Here is a 24,130-nt window from a genome sequence, read left to right as displayed (position 1 = left end):
CAGCATTTGGAAAATTCCACTCTTTTTACTTGGAAAAAGTTTAAGTGTAGACATGCATTCATTGCCTTCATGTAAACTAGCCACTTCTTGCTCTCAGAAATATTTTGGGACTTAGCTCAGTTAAATATTTCTGTTCTTGTTTCTGCAGTCTGCTTAAGTATAAACCACTGCTTTTAAAATATAATTAATCAGTAATAGGAGTTGGTGATGCCCTATGGGTACATGTACACGAGGGGAAAAGATTTTGAGTCTCTACCACAGATACAATGGGTGGTTTTGGATAATGTTTTTCAATTTTCTGTCCTTAACACTGGGAAAATGCTTATCTCCTCACAAGAATGTCATTTAGCAAAAATTAATTTATTTTGAAATGTTTATGCAATGTTAGGCTTGCGTTCAGACATTATGACTTGATAATGCTGTTCTACCAAGAGTGTCTTTAAACCTTTGCAGTGAAAAATCAATTTATGCTGGTTTTGTGGTGGGATAGCTGAGTAGTAGCAAATAATGTGAGATAATAAAGTAATCCAGGCAAAACACTTTGAAAAAGATGAAAATGTCTATAGAAAATAATTAATTTTAAAATTTCAGTAATACAGAGAGGGTTTTCCATTATAAAGATCTATGGATACATCAGTGAAGATGATAGTGCTTTTTCTAAGAATGTTACTGTGGTCATGAAGGAAAGCTGTGGTGTATATATTGGGTAAAGATTAGAGGAAAAACGAGGCGCAGAAACCCAATCTCCCAGTTGAACAGCAAAAGCAGAACATACCAAAAGAAAGAAATAAGACTTCAAGCAAAGCCAGGCAGGCCATATGGTGCAGTAATTTAAAACAAAACTAAAAAGGGCAAAAACATGTTTCAACAGGTATTTATAAAGCAGAAAGAATCCACTGGCAGGACAACCATGGAAATACTGCTGGAAGTTTTTGGCTGTAGGAGAGCAGAGAAGAAATCAGCAAAAGGAAGAGCTTAGGGTGGAGCTACTCCTGGGTTGGTCAGGTCTCTGCTCAATATAAACAGCAGGCTAATTGCAACTATCATTCCTGGTTTAAATGAGCCTCTCGAAGCCTTCTGACAGAAAAGTGGTAATGGTATTCATGAGATAGACACAGGAGGAATCAATAGCAAAACTGGCAGTAAAAACAACAGAAAATCCTTATTTCCAGAATTTTTTGTTCAGTGGCCTGTAAAAAACAACTATATCTGTATACTATTGCTCACTTCGTGGGTTGAGAACATTTGGCTATTCCACAGAGAATTTATCTTACTTCTTATAAGTGATATGTGAAAAGGTCTGCAGATCCAGGTAACAATATTAGGAGTTGCTGAAGAGTTTAGATGACTGATTTAATATCCATTTGAGACCATCAGATCAACCAATTAGTCTTGGTCCTGCAATTTAAGTATCAACTGCAGTTGAATCATTCAGTAATCATTAGAACAATCAGCTGATATATTCTAAAAATATCACCACCTATTTCATTATAAATTTCAACTTTATCAACGTCAACTGCATCCTAAATTGGAAGAAAATGAAGCAGCTTAGCTCTCAAGACATAATCATTATCTAACTTTATAGCTGTCTAACCTAAAGCTTCCTCCTTGAAGCTAAATTTCAAAATTAAGATTTTTGAAATTACTTCCCATCAAAGCATCTGTTTCATGTCTGGCTGGAGCAATGTGGATGGTGAGGGGCTGCAGCAAAGACATGTCCCATTCCAAAGAGCTCCTCTGAGTAAGGATACCATGGGAGGCCATCTAGCTGCTTCTGCCAAGTGCATCTCTGCCAAGACATGCATCTTCAGCGTAATCCTGCCTGTAGACAAATGGCTCTTCTGCTCCATGTAATAACCTTCCTTTGGCCCCCAACAAAATGATTAAGACATGGATATGAGTAGAAAGCTCTTTTTAAATTTCTGCTTCTCAGCATTTATGAACCAGGAACTGAAGGTGAAAACCTAAGGATTGTCAACATTCGCATATAGAATACAGAACAAAACATCTTCCTGGACTGGAAGGAACATAAGGTGATCACAGAGATTTTGAGGTAACCTGACCATTTATAAAAGAATGACTTTCTGCTGCTGAAGCTACCTTTACAACAGTGTGTATAGCCTGACTTATGATCTTTCCTCCCACATTTTCGATGTTGCAATCTTTCTATGTTGCTCTTCCCTCCATGGATTTAATTCATTTTCTTTGTAGGACAGATTTTAGGTGTGTTTAAAACTGAAGAGCATTTCCTTCAGGCACATTTCTTAGAGGAATTTTATAGATGTTTTTACAGAATCACATTAGTTAGCATGCTCTAAAAATAAAAAAAGTTGAGTTGTTTTCTGTTCAGTGCAATGGTTTTCCCTATAACATATTCTCTGAATGCAATGAGAGATTGATCCAAATTGGACTGATGTCTCTGTTGTTGTTATTTCTTCCTCTTTTGACAAGAGTTAGCTTGACAAATTCTAGAAGGGTCACTTCCCTTTAGATGGTTTGCTGAACATTTCTTACTCTTACGTTCTAGATTCATATAGGGTTTGCAGGCAGTTTTACTGTGCAGTTCTTCCTTACAAAGTCTTGAGTGAAACCAAAGTCTTTCTCAAAGGCATTCAGTGTGATCTGTTCATGGTCAAGGGTGCAAGTATCAATTTGGGAAATCTGTATTTAAATAAAAAATTTAAAATCCCCAAAACTTAATAAAGTTTATACATTTTAAAAATTCATAAATATAAACTTTTTAAAGTTTTATTTTTATAAATATAAAGTTTAACTTCTTAAAGTTTATAAATATATAAGCTTAATAAAGTTTTAAAATTTGCAGTCTTTTAGGTACTGCAGAGGCTGTGGTGTATCAGTCCCAGATACTCCATACACCCAGTCTGAACATATGGGAAAGGTCTGAAAGTCTTAAATTGGCATTGTACCTCTGGCTGTGGAAAGTTCAAAATAAAACCTCTGTAGTTATTTGGGAAAAAAAAATAAAAAAGGAACAACATCAGCCACTTGGCATTTTTTACTATTAAAACTAAAGATCAGATTTATTGTCTGTTTCAGCATCTCCAGATATCTAGCCTTCTGGGAAATGAGGCAAGTACTATGACCTTTCTGCTTTGGAATTGTGTCAGAGAATTTATCTTCCAAAGCCTTCATCTTGATTAGAGCCAGAGAGCAACCTCCTGGGAACACTTTTCCCTTGGGGTATGCTGAGATGCCTTGTTCAAAACTGTCAGCTGAGAGCTCAGCTGGTGGAGGCTGATCCAGGAGTGTCCCAGGGAAGGAGCATTTGGAGGTAGCCACCATACAGATGCAGAAGGCTGAGACCAGAGATCTGTGTACTGGTGGAGGAGAGCTACGGTTAACAAAGATGCTTTCCCTCACTGCATGAAAAATGCCAAGAGGGAGAATTGCTTCAGATAAGGGGTTTGGATGTGGAGCAGAAGATCTGAGTGGGATTGTTTAGACAGAAAAGTTGATAGCAGATTCAGAGTTCAGTAAACATCCAAGAGTCAATGAAGCATCTGCTGTCTGTAGCTACTCTCTTCAGAGAGAGAAAGAATTTGCAGGCCAGAAGGGGAGGGATCCATGTCCCTTGAGGCCTGACTCCGGGCACTTGGGTATCCATCACACCCATGTGCTTTGTTTGTGTTCACGCTACAGCCCCCTTCCCTAATCTTTGCTGCTCGCAGGGGCTGTGAATGCACTTTGCTACCCATGAGCCCAGTCTCACCTTCAGCGATTAAGTTAATTTTATGCCAGGGTATGAGGGACTGAAAAGATGCTTTCATGAATCATGTCAAGTTAATACGATCTAGAAGCCACCTCAAGGCCTGAAAACTGGTGCCTTCCAGATGAATTGTTCGCATGGCCAAAGAGATGGCTGAAAAGATCTTTTAGACAGAATATCGTGGAAGGAACAATATTCAGGACTCTGTTTCCTGCTAGTTTAACACAGTTTCAGTCAGTAAAAATGAGGATCCAAATTCAGAAGCTTTCACTTAAAAAAGGAAATCCAGATGCAGACACAGATGGACATATTAATTTAGCAGCTTTGCAAGTCTTTACTGTTCTAAAGCATAAGTTTTCTAAAGGTATTAATTCTGGTAAAACTATTCAACATTTTGAGGGCTCTTTTCTGCTGTTTTGTCATTAAGACATAAAAATAACTTTCAGAAAATTCATTGGTTTATGGCAGCTAAAGTTTATGGTGCCATTACAAATTGATAAACAGTAGTGTAAATAAGTGTATTTTTCATAAACAGTCCTTGTTTTCTTATGGCAACATTAGGGATCCTGGATAATTTTATTAGATTTTTAAAAATATTTATTATTTTTTTAATGAGAAAATTATGAAAGAACAATATTAATATTTGTTTAAAGCAAAAGAATAAGACATTCAAAGGATTTTATAAATTTAAAATCTTAGACTTGAATAGTAACTTGTTCATAGAATCATAGAATGGGTTGGGTTGGGTTGGGTTGGGTTGGAAGGGACCTTAAAGATCATCCAGTTCCAACCCCCCTGCCGTGGGCAGGGACACCCTCCACTAGACCAGGTTGCTCAAAGCCCCATCCAACCTGGCCTTCAACACTTCCAGGGAGGGGGCATCCGCAACATGTAGATTCAACTGATATATTTAAAGAAGGTATTAGCATTGATATTTTTTAATTGTTTAGAAATATTTGCCAGAGCAAGTATGGGTTTTTTGAATATACTGTTGTGCTTGCTGCACAAATGCATCATCTCAGCATTACTCTAACATTTCTTCAAAACTTTAATTAGAGTCATTTCCTGCAGACTTCTCAGCATGCCGAGCTTTCCTTGTAGCAAATTAGGCACAGAGGTTTTTAGGGCGTATAAATGGGAAATCAATAGAAGCTCCTGACCTAATTATCTTTTAAGATATGGACCTGAGAGTTTTCTGGTGGGTCCGTGACAGGATGTTCATTCTCAGTTCTCTCTGTTGTGGATGCCAGTTTGAGAGGCAACATTTCCATTTACAAACTGCAACTACTTCAGAATGGTGATCTTTTACCCTTGTTTCATTCTTATCAGAGTTTCCACCATTACCTTGTCTACTCACTTTTTTCTAACTTTTTCACTGTGCTATTGAAGTGTTTCCAACCTCAAAAAGTCACAATTATAAGTAACTTTCCTCCTTACCCCAACAGACCAGAGATAAGTTTTATGAAAAATGTGTAAAGCAAAAATATTGAATGATTTTAAAGGTATCATCCAGTACTTAAATTTTTTTTTATCTTGAAATTTGTTATTTTTATTTAAAATATATGTTTTGGGTAGCATACCTGATTCTCTTGTTTAATGCTTGCTGTGATCCTCTCAAAACCTCTTCCAGGCTGTATGACCTGCAGGGACAGTTGAGCTAAGCCCACCAATGTTATCGCTCCTACTGACCAAGCAAGCAGCTTGGGAAATAACTGCAGGTGTGTGGAGACCACTGCAAGAACACTACACAGGTCTCCACACCAAATCTCTCTGGGATTGCAAAGGTACTACCCATGTGGCAGCATGCTGTGGCCCATCCCAAACTCTATGTGACCACATCATTGGACCTTCTTGGAAACTATTGCTAGAATCCTGGAGGCAAAAGAGGAGTGGAATAATGGTAGGGCACAAAGATGACATGGAAGCTGAGCATGCTGCAGAGCTATGGTGCTCGTGTGAGGGAAGGAATGAGGGAATGCAAGGTGAGAATGTTACAAAATAAAAACCTCAAATAAACAGAAGTCATGGTGTACATATCTCTTCTGCTCTGCTTTGCACACACTTCCCAGGGACCACTTTGTCAAGCATTCCCCATAGGTTTACCTAAATTGAGTTCCCTTTATTCTTTTCTCTACCCTTCCTGTCCACAAACTATCAAGGAAGTACTAACAATGAATAAAAAACAAAATAAATGAGGAAAGAGAGGAAAATATACTGAAAGGTCATCTCATGGCAGTTATTTCCAAATAAAAGACTACTCAATCAAAACTAAGTAGACATATTTGATTGTTCTCCAGTGAGGTTTTAGCTTACTTAAAGTGCTCTTACTCCATGACTATGCACAGATCCCAACAAATCCCAGTTCATCAGGCTAATGAAAGGAACTATGTGAAAATAAAGAGACCTTCAAATATAGCAAAGCCATTACATTATATCAAATTAATAAACTTCTCAGGTTTATTTATCCTGGACAGTTAAACCATCTTTCTGTCAATTGACTCTTAAAGCTGATTTCTCTTGAAAAGCTTAAGAGTGGACACATGCTTCCCATCTATGGCTATGCACAATACAAACTGGCATTTGGCCGTATGGAAATAAAAATTTGGCTCCTGAAATTTATTGCATTAAAAGCAAATGACAGCATGTAGACTAATGACAAGTTGTTAGTGATTAGGTCACCTCCAGAATAAATTGTTTGGACGTGGAAATGGTTTCTGTGCTGTTCCATTGACAAGAGGCATATATCAGAATACGTGACATAAAAATATATTTGGAGGACTAATTTCAGCAAAAATATGGATACAGACAAGGCTAATTGGTAGTTTGCCTTGGGCTTTGACTTCATTCACCTATTAATGAGAAATGGTCTGGGTAGATGTTACAATCTATTGGATTATAATGGAAGTAAAATCTATCAGGGGGGTGGGGGAGGAATCCAACTGTTTTACTAAAGCTAACTTGTTCATCCTGGTTGCTGCAGCTTTGGACATCTGTGGAGAGGAAACAGGGTAAAAGCCAATCCAGTTACTCATAGTTTATAAATGCCTCCTCAGTAGGTGCATCACTAATAGTAATAAAAAAGAATTTTTATACAGAAGCATTTTAATTTCAAATATTAACAACCAACAATTGCCAAAAAGACACAGAAGCTCTAAAAGCATTGCTGCCTCTGATGTTGTTGCTTCCATAAGCACATACTCAAGAACAAGTTCACATCCTACACTAAGATTGCAACACTGGGAGAAAGCAGTGGACAGTAGGCTGAGGAATAGAGGAGCACAATTTTTTCCACTGATATTATGAATGGGAAACCAAGTTCTTGCAGTTGGATGATGAAAAAACTGCAAAAGACTAAGAGAGCCTACTTTAACATTTATTATCTATGGGAAATCGTGCTTAAATATGTGTGAAATATCTAGGAGATGTGGACACACTGGAATACAAACAACCTCTCTGTGCAAGACAGCGGTCCTTGAGTAGTAAAAAGATTAAGCAGCTGTTATGGAAATACATGGGTAGACAATGGGCTTACATCATAGGAAAATGAAAGCATACTTGAAGGTTACTCTGTCATCAGAGCTGAAAGCAGTATGGTGGTGGGCATGACATTTTCCCTGTCCTCAAACTTCAGGCAAGTCTGAAACAGGCTCTGGCTTTGTTGCCTCTAGAGGAGGCCACCTTGGAATTAGTATAGTCTCGGGAATAGTACTTGCACTCTGCAGTCCTAACGATTGTTTTAACAAAGAAATGGTTAAAAAATAAAATATATCTTCATTTTGGCAAAAAAACCCAAGTATTTACATTTGGAAATGTGGCTACAGTGCCTTAGGAGTGCTGTATTTTGTGTATCTTGTGACGTCCTCCTCACATTTTACACTGTGGGTGAATATCTTCTCCGCATAATTGTTCTAGAAAGAGTGAGGAATAACAGCATCTTACCATCCCATGTATTCAGATTTGGTGAGCCTGGACTTCAAATCCAGTTGCATTTTATTTCTGTCCTTCAAAGCGTAAAATATTGGTTTAGGTTGAAAGGAAAGATTTATTTCACAACATAGAGATCATTCTTGGCAAATTTTAGTATGGTGAGAGACCAAAATATTCAAACTTCGTTCAGGCTAAACCAAAATTATTTTGATTTTAGCTGTTGTGAACTGAAAAAGCAATTACTGGCTTGGTCCTGTTATAAATAGGTAATCTTTTAAGATCATAACATTAGAATCTTGCCATCATAAAATGACTCTATTAAAGAGTGCAGTAGCTATACTTGACTTCAAATCTCCTGCTTTTCAAGGAAAACTCCAATATATAACTATTCACTGAAAAATGATTCTGTAAGTTTCCTTTTTTTTGTCACCGCATATCTTTTGCTGCTTCCTTCCGTGTTTGTCATGTGTTGTAAGCAAAGGGTTGCAATGTCACGAACTTGAAATGTCAGTATCTCTTGTAAAGCTATCACTCCTCTTTCAAGTATGTTGTTTCCATGGTGAATGACAAATAAAGAAGCCCAAAGACAACAGCTGAAGAGGAAAATACAATTGGATGTGATTTTAATTAAAAAATATCTGTATTTAAAATGTAAGTGGATGATGGCAAAAGTAGGTCTTTATGAGCTAGGCTCAGGCAATGTTCTCTTACTATATCTGTGCAGTGAAAGTCTCTCAGCACTCAGAAGGTATGTCTAGAATAAACCATGGAAAGCAGAAATATCTGAGCTGATTTCTGAAGTACTAGAAATCGCATGCCCATGGTTTTGTATATTGCAGATAGACCATGGCAGAGATGCTTGTTTCCTGAGGCAGAAGCTTGAGCATCTGGTTATGAGGGCAACCACCTACTTTAATCTAACCACACCAACAGGGTGAAATTAGCACATAGGCATGAGGGAATGTTGTCACTGAGTTTGCATCTCACTTCATATTCTGAAGTTGACAGTGTTGATCACCACACCCAGAAAGGCACAGGAGGCAGGAACTACTTTGGCAGACTGTTAAGTGGTTTGTGAGAGAGCTTTGCTGAGGTTGATTGTCATCAAGGATTGCGATTTTCTGCAATCATGTTACGTCAGTAACACCAGTCTTCACTTATAGCTGTGTGTGTAACTATGTACAGACCATGAACATTTGTTTCTTCAGACATTACATTTTCTTATTCCTGAACAGACCCCACCAGATATGTTTTAAGGAGTCTTTTATTTGCCATTCTCTTTTCCTACCTGTATGGATGTTTTCCTGCCTGCAGGCAGCTTTCAGATAAACTACTGCTATGAATGCACCACTGTGACCTTCTTCCTGGCCAAATGCTGATCAGGTTTTCTCAGTGACTATGAAGACACTATGACATTGTTGCTGGAAAAGTTTACAGATGGCACAGATGGATAGAGTGATAAATAATGCTGTGGTTCATCTGGCAAACAGGGCACTGTCAAATGTGTTTTATTATAGCCAAAGTCATGCCACTACAATGAACACTTGGTTACACTTGCAGAGAGAAGTGGCTGTGAAAAGGGCATTGGGGTCATGGTGAACAAGTGTATTCAGTGTAAGCAGGTTACTTAGCACTGCGACTATGAAAGCTAAGAGTCACCACAATGCACAAACAATTGAAATCTTAGCAGTGGCACTACTGACAGGAGCCTGCAAAGTGCCATGTCTGTGAAATACAGCATATCCAGAGCACTGTTAATATCAGCAACTGCCAAAAAGCTTTGGTGTGGGAATCTGCTCTCTAGCAGCTGGAGATTTGCAGAATTTGCTATTTTGACTGCGGAAGAGTGAAGGTCATTATGCAGTAGCATTGACTAAATGTTCAGCCTCTTTAAGGCACATAACAACAGCAGTGCAGGAGTATACATGGTGCTAAGGAGCCTATCCTGTAGGTCACAGCTTAAATGGAGGTTAAGGCGAACACAGTCAGAAAGTAAGAGCTATCTATAAAATGAGTTGGTAGCTTTATTTCACTTTAAAACCAAACTTTTTGCTACCTAAAGTATTGCCAGATTGAACAGAGAGACTAAGGACTGGTGATCATGATTGACTTTCAGAAGCTGTTGAAGCATCTTGTTTCATCAATTCCAAAATAAATCATATAAAATTGGAAAGTGCAGCAGAGTTTGAAATGAATTGAAAACTACTCTATTCCTAGAGTTTTGGCCTCATAAGTTATATTGATTACTTACAAAGCGTCTCATTATGTGCATTAAATTTCCTACAGAATTTCATAGAAAATGTCAAGTATAGTGTATACAAGCAACAACAAGTTTATTGACTGTTTTTGCTTGGTGATGGATGAAATCAAATGCCTAACTGAAATCCTTTAGTTCATAGTGATTAAATACAAAATAGTAGAAAATAATGTTTCTGGAGAGCCTGGAACAAAGATCAGGGACACCAGTAACAAATTTTCTGATCTGAGTGGGCTTTCAGTCAGATTATGTATAGAAGTTGTTGGGGTTTTTTTTTTGGGGGGTGGGGGGTGGGGGGTGTGTGTGTGTGTGTGTGTGTGTGTGGCCAAAACATGATACTTCATCACGCAAACCTTCTATTTGCATTAGTGAGAGCTTGCTTGAAGAAAAACTGATGTATTTGCCTCTTGGTATTTTGCCATGGAGATATAATCACTAATCAAGCAGAAACCATCTGGCTCATTTCAGTGTTGTCTGGCCTCTGCTCTAGGAGGGAAAGAAATACAAATCCTTGATAAATCATAACCGTATTGCATAAAGCAGTTTGTTACTGGTTTGAGTAATTACCTCTTTTCCTGTAGGCAAATGCAGTTTGAACTGTTTCATCAGAGCACATGAAAAACAAAGCTTTATCTTTTAGAAAAGGAAGCACTTTTCATTGTTTTATTGTTGTTGTCCTTAAAGTGTTTAACATCACTGCACACAGAGTTGTTCAGATCTAAACTACATTAAAGAGAGGTTTTGCACGTGAAGCACTAGATAGATTCTTTGGAGATCTGACTTTGCCAGAGATGAGAGCCAAAGTCTGTTGAAGATGGACAGAGAGAAAGGTCCATTTCAATGAGGTCCACATACAAAAAGCTTGTAGCTTTTTTCTTTTACTGGGAGAATCTGATTGTCATGGTCTTAGCTTCTAGTATTTTGGCACAGTTCTGTAAATTTCCTATACTATGGTTGATGAGAGAAAGCAGTACTATGACATATTGCTGTATTTCTGATTTATGTTTAACCTTGGAATAGCAACACAAGGAAAGATTTCTGTTCCTTTACAATCCAGAAGGCTTGGTGACCACGAGGCCTCCAGAGCAGACACAAGTATTGGAGGTAAATAACTTTCTAACTCTTTATTACTGTATTTCAGTAAGGCTTGCAGTACAGACCTTAAAGCCAGTTAGCAATGAAATCGGTGATAAACCATTTCAGTCATAACTTAAAAGATTCCTGGGACAAGTGAACTGTCTTTAGTAGGTAGGCAGTATCTCTTTTCTGGCTACACCAAATGGCTATCTCATGAAGGATGGCATCCCTGATAGAAAAAACGGTTCCTAAGTGCTGAGAAACTGCAGAACCAAACAGTGCCACTTACTGGTAAAATTTCTCTAATAGATGGAAGGCAGATAGCTAAAACCTAAACAAGTTGATCGCAAAAGAAGAGAAACCTAGAGTAAAAATACTGTAGGGAGACTAGATAGAAATATTTATTTCAGATATTGTCAAAGGGCACTTTATTACCTATCAGTTTCTATAACATAGCTTCATTCAGTCAAAGGAATTACCTTAAAATGCATTCCAGTGCCTGGAATGAAGTTTCAGCTCATTTTGAAGAAATGGCCTGAAGCTTGCTTTCACACAGCAGAGTGACAACCATTACCAACAGAGAAATTGAAATAGGTGTAATACAAATTATAGTAATGTTATTTTCACATGTTTTCTGCAATTATTTTTATTCCCAGCTTAATCAGCTACATTTCACAGCAGTACCAGGAGGTATACAGTGACTTAGAAAAGAAGTCTATTTTTGTTCCTACTTCACCTGAAAGTAGCAAGGCTCAAGTCACAGAACATATGCCTAAAGCCAGCTTATAAGCAGCATGTTTTCCACAGTTAAATGGAGCAAATATTGACCACAGACCTTGGTGCAGTGTGTTCACACCACATGGTGATGCGACTGCTGCGTTTTATGCCAGTGCTTCATAGTGATTCCAGCCTCAGCACAGGAGCTGGAAGATGAACATCCTCAAAGCAACAGAAGCTTCTGAAGTTGCTGTAGCAGCCTGTTAGGGTGCTGATGGTGAACTCTTGGGGACAGAAAACCCCCTCTCATTATCTAGTAATTTAAATTGAAAGACCACAGAATCATAGAATTATAGAACCACAGATTGGTTGAGGTTGGAAGGGACTTGTGGAGGTCATCTGGTCCGACCCCCCTGCTCAAGCAGGGCCACCTAGAGTCAGATGCCCCAGACCGTGTCCAGATGGTTTCTGAGTATCTCCAAGATCTCCAAGATGCCACAACCTCTCTGGGCAACCTATGCCAGTGCTTGGTCACCCTCACAGGGAGAAAAGTGTTTACTAATGTTCAGAGGGAACCTCCTGTGTTTCAGTTTGTGCCTATTCCCTCTTGGCCTGTCACTGGGCAAAACTGGAAAAAGCCTAGCTCCATCTTCTTTGCACTCTCCCTTCAGGTATTTATATACATTAAGAAGATTCCCCTGAGCCTTCTCTTCTCTAGGCTAAACCGTCCCAGCTCCTTCAGCCTTTCCTCATAGGAGAGATGCTCCAGTGCCATCATCATCTTCATGGACCTTTGTTGGACCCTCTCCAGTATGTCCATGTCTCTCTTGTACTAGGGAGCCCAGAACAGGAACTAGTACTCCAGGTGCGGCCTCACCACTGCTGAGCAGAAGGTAAGGATTACCTCCCTTGACCTGCTGGTAACACTCCTCCTAATGCAGCCCAGGATACCATTAGCCTTCCTTGCTACAAGGGCACATTGCTGGCTCATGTTCAACTTGTTATTCCCCAAGACCCCTAGGTCGACTTTGTCAAAGCCATTTTCCAGCCAGGCAGCCCACAGAATATACAGGTTCATGGTCTTGATTCTCCTCAGATGCAGGACTTTGCATTTCCCGTTGTAGAACTTCATGAGGTTCCTGTCTGCCCATTTCTCCAGCCTGTTAAGGTCCCTCTGGATGGCAGCATGACTCTCTGGCATATCAGCCACTTGTCCCAGATTTGTGTCATCCACAGACTTGCTAAGGACACACTCTGCCCCTCATCATGATGATTAATGAAGTAGTTAAACAGGATTGGACGTAGTATTGACTCCTGGGGTACACTGCTAGTTATTGGCATGCAGCTAGATTTCATGTCACTGATCACTATCCTCTGGGCTCAGCTGTTCAACCAGTTTTCAATTCACCTCACCATCTGCTCATCCAGCCCATATTTCAACAGCTTCTCTAAGATGATCATACAAGAGACAGGGCCAAAGGCCTTACTGAAGTCCAGGTAAACAACATCCACTGCTCTCCTCTCTTCTACCAGGCCAATCATTTCATCATAGGAGGTTATCAGGGTGGTCAAGCATGACCTCTCCTTAGTGAAGCCATGTTGACTACTCCTGCTGATTTTCTTGTTGTTCATGTGCCTGGAAATGGTTTCCAGGATTAGCTGCTCCATCACCTTCCCAGGGATCGAGGTGAGGCTGACCAGCCTATAGTTCCCTGGGTCCTCCTTCTTGCCCTTTTTGAAGACAAGAATGATATTTGCTTTCCTCTAGTCTTCAGGAACTTCTCCCAGTTGCCATGATTGATCAAAGATTATCAAGAGTTTCTTTACAATGAGATCTGCCAGCTCCCTCAGCACTCGTGGGTGCATCCCATCAGGGCCCGTGGACTTATGTATGTCCAGTTTGCTTAAGTATTCCCTGACCTGATCCTAAAGCTTAACACCTAAGTGAGTCAGGATTTCTACAACACTGCTTCCTTTTTTTATAATTGTATGATCTTGCTGGAGGGAACAGAATAGGAATTTAATTGAACAGAGTAGGAAATAGAATAGAGCTGTACATGCCCAACTTTATCTAGACTATGTAAAAAGACTGGCTACTTGTAGTTGAAAGGCAGTACCTGTTGGTTGTTACTGGCCATGTCTATGCTCTGGATAAATCAGTACCTCTAAAAAGTGAGTTGAGAGACAAAACCTTTCTGTGTCCCCTCAATTTTGTATACATGCTATCAAAACTCACAAATTTATTCTTACTTGTTTGAGACTGGATTCTTGTCCCAGTTTCTCTTGTAAGTGTGGAATATCTCTGTGCATCTTCCAGGTGAGGTGTGAGTAAAGCTGTCTAATCAAAACAGGAAATGTCTCCCTGTGCAGTCACCGCAGAGCTCCACTAAAAAACTTGAGCAGGCCAGACCTTCCCATTGGTGATAGGATAGCCCTGCACACACTATACCACAAAGATGCACACAGCCGTTTCCCTCTGACAATACCAGTTCTTGAGACAGGAATCAAATGAAAGCCAAACTGCTGTCAAATGCAATAGAGTTGTTCGCTGATATTCTAAATGTTAGTGAGAACCAAAACCAATTTTGTAATTACAGTTTATTTTGCTTCCTTTCACTTTGTTGCTATTAAATTAACTTTATAAAATTCTTCAGAGACTTCTCATAAATTTCTTCTGACGTGAAATAAAAATATATCTAATTTTCTCTCCCTAGGGATGAGATTTGCAATCAATATTTAAAACATCACCTGTTTAGCACTTGTAATTTTTTCATTAGCCAGGAAAACTCGGAGCAGCATTCCACTTTACTATAACATTTCCAGTTCAGATCTGAAACAGAATTTTTCATGCATTTGCACAAAGAATAATTATCCTTCTTTTAATGCCATTAACGAAGTAACTTTATAGTATTAAATTCCAGCAGAGCCGTCTGAAATGATCAAGGATTTATTCAGTCTCTTGGTAACAATAATGGTGTTGTGTTTGGTGTGAATATTATCAGTAGCATAATTTATGTGTAAATAGCTTTTACATTTTACAGTGCATTCAATACAGTAAACAGAAAGGGTCCATAAAGAGCACAAAGAAAAGATTAAGTGATTATAGTGCTGTAAAATCTTGTTACGATGCTGAATAAGGTGATTTAATTCTCCCCTTCTCCAAAAGTCCCATGTTCTCTTTCGTACATAATAGCTTCAAACATTTCAAACCTTTTGTAGCATTTATTAGACAAACAATGTGTTGGGAAAACTATGCCTTAGAGTCTGACACTCTTGAAGCAATGAGAAAACAGAGATAATGAGATTGAGGGAGGAGCAGTGTAAGCAAACCCTGCACTCGCATCCCCAGCAAGTGCAGACTGGGCTGGTGAGGCGCTCATCTGACACAGCTGTGCTCAGTGCTATATGCTTAAGAGGATTAAGCATGAAGAGAAAGCCCCCACCAAAATTTTGAGGTCTCCCAGAATAACTCGCAAAAGTCAGTGTCCCAGCTCGTTCCACTCACCAGTCTGGGAGGTGATGGGGTGCGAGGGGAACTCCTGAGTAAATAAGGAACTGAGGTCTCACTGTGCAGGTCTGTGCTTAAGGTCCATCCCCACAAAGGTTGTAGAGGACAGGGATTATTCATCCTTCCCTTTTTTCAGTCTGTTCCATGCAATGGAACACACTAAAATTGCACAGATATATTAGGAAGAAAGGTGGGAAAATCACGAAACCATTTTATGGGCAAAATATTCTTTTCAGAATATTGTTAAGATTTGGTAACAACTTTAGTCCCTGCCATCATCAGAAATCCCACTGGCTATTTGGCGTGGGCTTCATGGTTCCGTGCTCTGGAGCTATGGGATATCGCTGAGAAGGACAGGTTAGAGGGAGCAGCGAGGGAGGCCCAGTGCCCTCCTGCCACTTGCGTTATGGGAAGAAAGGATGAAACCCAGCCAATAGAAATCCAAATTTCCCAGTTCTGGCAGTTAACAGGAAAATGGAGGAGTGACTCGGTGATTACAAATCCATTAATTTCTCACCCTGTTCTGTCCAGCAAAGACTTTTATTAATGGTTGCTTTAAAGAACTTATCTTTTCTTCACATATCCAAGTGATTTATGATAAGCTTTTCTTTAGCTGTGGAGTCTTGGATAAAAGTTATGCAGACACATTGTGAAGCACATATGAATTTCAGAAGATGCTAATAGCACAAAACACTTTCTAAATCATCAAGTGTCCTAGCGGACCCTTGCACATAAAGATACAGCAGAAAAACAGATAGAATGGTGTAGACAAACAAGATGAGATTTAAAAAAAAAATAAAGTGCATTAAGAGGCCAGCCTATAGGCAGAGACCCAGCGTTCTCAACGACCGTGGCAGCACCATTGGAAAAGTGGTTTGGTTAGGTTGGCTGCTTTCTGCAGATTTCTTCCAGTTCCTCATACCAAAATATGCTTTAAATAAGCAGTTTATTTCCCTCATATCTTTTTTTGCTTTCTTCACACACAACTTTTGTGGTTATTAGAAGAGAAATACCATCAAGTTATTTAAATCCAAAGGCACTAAATGCAAGATCTTGGGCTTTCCTTGCAACAATTCTTTTGATGCTGGATATAGTTATTTAAACATTAGGGCCTCATGAAAAAATTACACACACGTGACTGTGCATATATGGTACAGAGAGGATAAAATGATGTCACCGAAGGATGTCATATTGAGGATACCTACAAACAAGCTGTGAAGTGAGAGCAATAAAAAGAAATTAACAATAATAGACATTGACATATTTACAACAGAGTGTTTACAACACAATATCCCAGTTATTGTCCACCACTGGTGTAATGATGAAGATGTGGAAATGCAGACCTACACGGTAATTAGCCTGCCAGATTAGTCTAGAGAAGATTACAGTCATCACAGCACACCTCTCAAACTCTGCTATAAGTGTATGAGTGCTCTAAACACCTGTTCAGCAAAATGATGGAGCTTAATAGTGGTCTGTGGTAGTTACGCTCTGTGCATGTTTATGACATTTTTTAAGTAGGTTTAAGGTACAAATGCAAAGTGAAAAGGAAAAAAAAATTGGCATGGTATAAAAAAGCAAATGTGACTATAAAGCTAGATTGTTGTAAAAAACACACTAAGTTATGATATCTGAGCCAGATATTTAGCAAGCTGCTTCTAATTTACCTGGAGTTCATAAGTGAAATCCTGCTACTTTTCTGCATGCTGAACCACCATTCTTCCATTCCACTGCAGAAGAAAGAAAGAAGGCAAAAGTCCATTTCACTTCATTATTATAATTGACTGGCCCTTCTCATTATCAGTCCTTTTTATTTTTCTAAAGAGAAACAATGAAAGCGTTACATTATGGAGAAATTTAGCAAGTATTGGATTAAAGAACAAATTAGCAAATATTTCTTGACATTTCTAAAGCAGAGAACAGCTCCCAAGACATCTGAATTAGATCAATAGAGTACTATTAAATTAAATCAAGAGAGTGGTGCATGCTTATTAGCAAATTCTGAATGACTAACTGAATGGATGATTGTAGCTGTACAGAGATTTCAGAATGCAAAGTATTTAACAAATTACATCTTAATGCACCTTGCTAAAAGCAGTGATTTGCTTCAGAAAAATTATAAATATTAGTCTGGCTATCTTGCAGTTAACTATTTGCAGTCAACTTGTCTGCAGGCTTTTCTGCAGGGTTTGGTATCAGAGAATAATTTGTACACTAATTTGCAATTTTATTTGTGCCTTCGTCATCTCATAATATCAAGGTAGCCTTTACTAATCCATAAAGAATCGAAGTACTATAATCCTGAAAAATTAGTGCTGTCTCAAATCCATCACAAAGAAAAGTCTGTCTAGCTACTCAACAAGAAAATTATGGAGAATATGCAACAGATAAACAGGTATGTAAACTGAGAAATGACACCACCAATTGTTATGAATACTTTGATTTGACATTTTGAACCTTTATAGTTTAGAATTTCCTTCGGAAAATTATTCCCACGTGCAATATTTAGTTGTGCTGAGCAGAACATGTGCTAAAAACATGAAATATCATATTTTAAAATTAAAGTTAATTTTCAAAAGAATTTACTGTAGACAGATACATGCAGCACATGTCTGCACACTGGAGAATCTAATGCCATTTGTGCTTTTAAATCTAATCCAATGTTTGTTTACCAAAGGCAGGTGAAAACTCAGAACACTAACATCTACACCAAGCTTGCGTTACTCTCACATGCCCAGGGAAGGAGGAATGGCTTAACTCATTCACAATTTATTTTTAAAATGTTGAATTTTGCTGCCTCACAGCAAGTACAACCTCAGTGTATTTTTTTCTTCTATGTATTTTAAGGTAGGTTCTGAAATATTTAATATCATTATAGTCAGTCTCTGCCAAATTGTTAAGAAATTTGTTTAAAAAGAGACATTTGTCTTTAAGTCTAGAAAAGAACATTAGGCTGCTTTATTCTGCTTATTAATGCAGATAAAAGAATAGTGCTGGCACAGCTATATTGACAAGGTTCCTATCATTGTACTCAGTCGTTCACTGGGACATCTTTGTGCTCAATATCTCTGCAAAAGTGCCTCTTAGGCACCAAAAATAGATGTAGACAGCGGGCTTTGGAAGGCAATTTTACAATGCAAACCTATGGCTACAATATTATCAGGCCCCTAAAGGAAACATGGTTATTTTCCAATCTGTTAGTTCGCTACCTGATAGAAAATGGAAACGCCAGTTTTAAAACCTGGCAGCTTTTGATGTTTGGAGGCGAGGAGACAGTGCTGTGTCCTCTGCTGAGCTGGGGAACTCTCTCTGCAGGGGTACATAATGTTCCCATTACTGACGCAGCAGGGACGGAGCAGCTCAGCCAGCCACGATCCAGCAACAAACTGTCCTTGTAAAAATGTCAGAAAGAAATCCATGCTGGGAAGGGAAGCTACAGCAACTTTACGCTCCCACATATTAATACCACTACATGTGGTATGTGCTTTTGTCACCCTACGAGAAGACACTGCCCAGACACTTCCCTTCACCCCCAGTCAATGTGGAAGGTCCGTATGTGTCTCTAGGCAACCATTTCCATTACCCCACATATCCCTTCTGCAGGACTTTGTAAAACCATCCGGGAACATCTTAGAATTAGCTGGAACGCATAGGTTGTGAAGACTCTACAGATGAGTGGATAGGTAAATCTCTTAAACATTTGTGCTGCATATGATTGCATATATATTAAGGGAAATACTTTAACTCAAGTGAATGGAAGTAGAATATGTAATTAGTCTTATCTGTAAGCTATAGACTTGCTAAATGCGTCTTTTTTTTTTTTTCCCTTTGTCTCCTTGGTAAACAATTCAAATAGGAATTAGTTCTTATATATACCAAAACTTCCAAGTTTTAAAAGTATGAGGCAGGACTTGAGGCTTCTGAGCTCTGAAGAGGTTAAGAGATTGTGAAGGAAGATGAAGATCAAAATAAGGTTCAGGAAGAGCTTTAATGTCACTTCAGTAGATTTTCATCCATTGAGGGGGCTGCTCTGTGACAGGGAGTGAATCATTCTCTTCTATCTTTAGTGTTCTGTGGCATGTTTTTGAGAGATTTGTATGAATTTTCAGATTTCCTTTTCATCGCATACAATTTCCAAAAACGGTGCTGAATTAAATTTAACACAGATTAGATATTATTGTAAAAGGTTGTTATCACTGATTTCTGACTGACTTGATCCCATGTGTACCTCACCTTATTAACAGAACACTCACTTGCACTGGAAGCAGCAAAAATGAACAAGGTTCTTTGTGTATGTATGTAGAATGAGGGGGAAAAGTGGGATTCGGAAGTAAAAGTCTCCTGCTGGTATCTCATCATATGTGACAGGCCTGACATCACTAAACGACTCTGACATGCAATATTCAGTTTTAATGGCCATTCAGGGAGAGTAATACATGGGTCATGTAAGGATAATTAATAAAGACAGCAGGAATGGATCTTTTACTATTACTGTTATGCCACTGACTACTTAATTTTTCTACTACCTGCACTGTGAAGCCTAATATTCTTGGAGACCACCTTGGCTCATGACACTGAAAAGCAAGCGCCTTTGTAACCTGGTCACAAATTTAAGATAGGCACTGTGCTAATTACAGGTACTACACTCTTCTTGTTTTCTGCATTATGAGAATTTATCAGATTTCTGTATATGGCATGTCAGCGGATATTATTTCTTCAGAGGGCTCTTGTTTTGTGATATACATATCTTGCTTTTCTGAGTAAAACCTACTTATAATTAAGGCAAAATTATGTTCAATGCATGTTTCACTAGATGTGTAAAATGAAACCTTTCAAAGAATTTTTTTTTACTTTCACACAATTCAAGCGATCAAGCAACATATTGCAATGAAGACCGGAAAAGAAGTCACAATACTTAACAAGGTATCTGAACAGCACAACTTAAATAGACATGTCTCAGTTTCTTGGAGATACTACTAAGACCACAGCAATATTCCTTCAAACTATGCGTTATAAAAACTCTATATACAATAACAAACTATGACAAAAACTGTAGGTGTTGTTTTCTTTGGAAAATCAACAAATACCAATATCTTTGAGGTCAAGGGGTTTTTGTTAAGTTCATGAGTAACCAAAAGTTGGAATTATGCTGGAGAGTCTTACAGCTTACAGAAAAAAATAGCTGTAAAAATAGGACCTCTAAATAAAAGTGAATATTTTATAGCTAGAATATGCTTGCTCTCTTTTCTTCTTTTAATCATTTAATTTCAAACTTATTCTTAGGGTAAGTCATGCATTCATGGAAGTTATATAAAATTCAGACACAACTCACGAATCTTCAAGAGCAAAAAATGAGATTATACCAAAATGTGAAACTTGGAACTTCTCATTTTTTTCAGCCAAGTTAGTTATCACATTCAAAAGTATTGTTACTCTGGGTCAAGCCTATTTACTTACCTCAATAACATACATGATAATTGCCTACTGGCAACTGTTTCAAATATACCCAGTAGTATTTTGACAAATTCTTTTCTTCTTTAGTATCTAGGTTTGGTTGGGTTTGGTTTGGTTTGGTTTGGTTTGGTTTGGTTTTTTTCCAGGGTTACTCCTCTGACTTTGTGAGAATTATATGTTTTACATAAATGTGAGAGCAGAAGACAGTCCTTTATAGCTAAATTTAATTTACTTACTAAAGGTGTGCTGTTTCACCTGAGGTGTGGAATAATCAGTCAAGCTTCATGTACCATGATACAGAAAGATACAGCTGAATACAGCAGGTAAGGCTTATTTTTTTAAACTTTCCTCTCAAAGTCCTCTAAATTATTCCAGAGACCAATGTGCCACCAATATCCATCAATCACAGTAGAGATAAATATGGCTTGCAGCCTTTGTCACGCATCCTTCCCTCTGAATCATACAGAGAGCGACTGGAACATTGCCCACTGCCTGGAGCAACAACATTTTGCTTTTATGCTCTGATATTTACCACAGCCATTCCTTCTGGCCTTTTTTTCCTCACAAGATGTAGCAGGAAGGCAACAAATATTTTTTTAGGAAGTAGGCCTTTCTTTCTTACAAGAAAAAGACTGACTTTTAGTCATTGGCCAGCTTGTAAGTGGTGAGCCAGACCACAGAGTCCTTCCTTTGAGTTCTTCAAGCACACTGGGCTTTGGTGATTTTGATTTGGTTCTGAGAAGCCACATGCTAGCTCATCACTCCATGTGGGGATGGGGGGTATCACGGCACAGCTGTCTAGGTGCTATGTAGCATGCAGGATATATTGGTCACCATTAATCATCTATTCAAATATGATCAGCTCTTTGGAAAGAACGGAGTCTCTAAAGTATAACAGCAATGACACTTTTGAAATTACTCTGCCAGTTGGTGCTGAAGCCATAAAATTCATGCATGATTGAATGACAAAGAGTCCACAGTGAACATAAACAAGAAAGGCTACATAGACTAACCTCTTGTTCATTAGCTTTTTTTACTGAGAAAATAACAGGAGGAATATTTTTATAGTTGACCACAAGATTCCCTAGTCTGCCAACTATAACTTTGCTTATCCAGCATTAAAAAGCATTCCTCTCAGAAGGTAGATTTTGATGCTGAAAATTGGCTAATGTGGTTTCCGTGTTTCTGTTCTACATAATGATATCATTAATGCCAACGTTTTGTCTTTTCACAGTTATGCCCTGATAGAGATATAAGAAAGCTATTTTCATTGCTGTTTAGTGCAGCTAAGGGAAAAAGAACGTCAGTTTCTGCTCCGCTTAATGCAAATGAAATGCTCATTCTGAGCGTAATGTCAACTATAGATCAAGTGTTTGCTGGCAGCACTAAAAAAGAGCAGCCAGTGTAGGAAAACCATCAGATTTAATCCATCAGATTTAAAAGACTTAATGAATGTAAGAGACATAATGAAGGGATGTAAGGGATGTAATGAAGACAGGACTTGGTGAGCAGACAATACATAATCCTGCATCCAAGCATGCCTAAGACAAACACATGCAATATCCAGGTGGTGAGAAGAAATTCACCCCTTGATACTGGAGGCAACAGAGATTGGTAAAACAGCCGTTTGTGGAGAATGTTGAGAAAAGGGTTTCTAGGAACAAGAAGAATTGGACAGCGGTGGTGTCTGAAGCACAGGAAGGGAGACCAAAACTAGAGACACTGGAGACAACTGGATGCAGCAGCTGCAGGAGGCATTATCTATGGGTAGAATCTGATGGCAGTGATTCCTACAGTGAGGTGACACCTACCAGCAGGTGGAGATGCAACTGGAGATTGTGGTAGAGCTCAGATAGGGCTTTCAGAGTGATGGGAGAGAGGAGGGGGTGCATGGCCAACCCCAAAGTTGCTGACCCCCAAAATGGGTTTTCTGAACATCAGTGTGAGAGGTGATCTATAGAAATGTGTAACACCTGCAAAAATATATTAGTATAATTAATTAGCATTCAGCAAACAAAATACCATATCATCTTGCTGTACTGCAGAAATAGTATTTGAGGAAATACTATTAATGAAAAATAGCTTGCATTTTTTACTGTATTAAAGTCTAACCCAGTTAGACAACCTAGTGCCACTAAAACATTATTAAAGACAGAAAGACTGAAATTGAGCTGTCTTTAGAGAATTCAAATCTTTCTATGAAAGGTCCAGTCCTTTATCCATTTTAGATGATGCTTTTGGAGCAAGCAATTCCAGCCATTACGGGAAATGTTTACAGAGTAAGAGTCTCCAAAATGTGAAAAAATGTACAGTTCAACTCAAGTTAGCATACAAGGATAACTTGAGAATAAAATTCCCACCCTTCAGGAGGACATTGATAAAGTCTACATTATCTTAACATCTTAAAAAAAGGCCTTTACCTTCTGTCTTGAACAAAAGGTAACATCTGCTTATAACATTTGCACTCTTGAATCATTCAATCAAAAAAAGCTGACTTTTGCCCTTTGCATTGTGTTTAGTAATATGACCAAAATAATAAATAGCGGGCAATTTCTGACTTCTGCTGCCTGAATTGAAACCATGAATAACAGATCAGAATTCAAAAGGTGGTTTTGTGTTGCAAGGTAAATGATGAGAACAGTTACAGGAAAAAGCTCCTTTGTTTATTGTTACATCCTTCAAAGAAGCCAAGACATTACCATTAATAAAGAGACAACTGCACAATTACAATAAACAAATACTCAAATACTCAGGTTTTTAGTCAAAGGAATAATAAGAATTTTCATTTGAAGTTCATTTAGATATTCCTTGAACATTGTGTTACAATTTCATAGATCATTGAAAAGTAACATTATTTGCTAAAAACCAAACATTGCCATTGACATAATTGATAATTTTTTCAATCTAAAAGATGCATTATTTCACAAACCCCTTGTATAAATCCAATAATGAAAGAAAAGGTGACTGAGGAACTTACTTGAAGGGTGCTCTGCAACTTTAATGTAGTGTCTCAGAATATCCTCCCTTACACAGTGAAGGCAAAGTGTTCTCAGAAGCATGTGATTCCTCCAAGAGAGATCATCAAAGTCTACGTTTATAAGAGTGAAAGAAACAAAAGCTGCACCCCTTTAATTAAGACTTAAGGCTTTTATTGACTGACCTCCGAGATATGATTGCGCCAGGCTGATGGGGACATCCTGGGGAAAGACTCCTGGTGCGCCAGTCCAATAAGCTTGCACTGTGTGTCCAACATTACCTTAAATATTGCTGATGCTGCCATTTAATCTAAAGGTCAGCTAATACCCAAGGTATTCCAAATGTAAAATTGCTGTTTACTGTCTTCAATATAAATTTAACAGGATACAGTACAACAGACATGACAGTCGTTTGGCAGTGGACTGAAAATAAGTCTGGAAATGGTCACGTAAGTTTTTGGTAGGGATCCGAGCATTGCAGTTTCCCA

The 24,130-nt window shown here is 38.4% G+C and overlaps 1 long non-coding RNA gene across 1 annotated transcript in view; it reads right to left on the bottom strand.

Annotated features, from left to right (window-relative positions):
- The window catches only part of LOC129203095 (uncharacterized), a 33,873-nt gene extending 10,119 nt beyond the window's left edge, over positions 1–23,754 (bottom strand). Inside the window, exons 1-3 of the long non-coding RNA XR_008575911.1 lie at positions 23,645–23,754; positions 22,479–22,640; positions 16,881–16,943 (exon numbers count right to left, since the gene is read on the bottom strand). This is a non-coding gene — a long non-coding RNA (uncharacterized LOC129203095). The remainder of the gene's footprint in view (positions 1–16,880; positions 16,944–22,478; positions 22,641–23,644) is intronic.
- Positions 23,755–24,130: the final 376 nt, after the last annotated feature.

The sequence above is a fragment of the Grus americana genome, chromosome 2 (genome assembly GCF_028858705.1).
Source record: "Grus americana isolate bGruAme1 chromosome 2, bGruAme1.mat, whole genome shotgun sequence".
NCBI classification, from domain to species: Eukaryota; Metazoa; Chordata; class Aves; order Gruiformes; family Gruidae; genus Grus; species Grus americana.
Note: the sequence above shows the minus strand (reverse complement) of the source record. Positions and strands in the feature narration are given on the sequence as shown.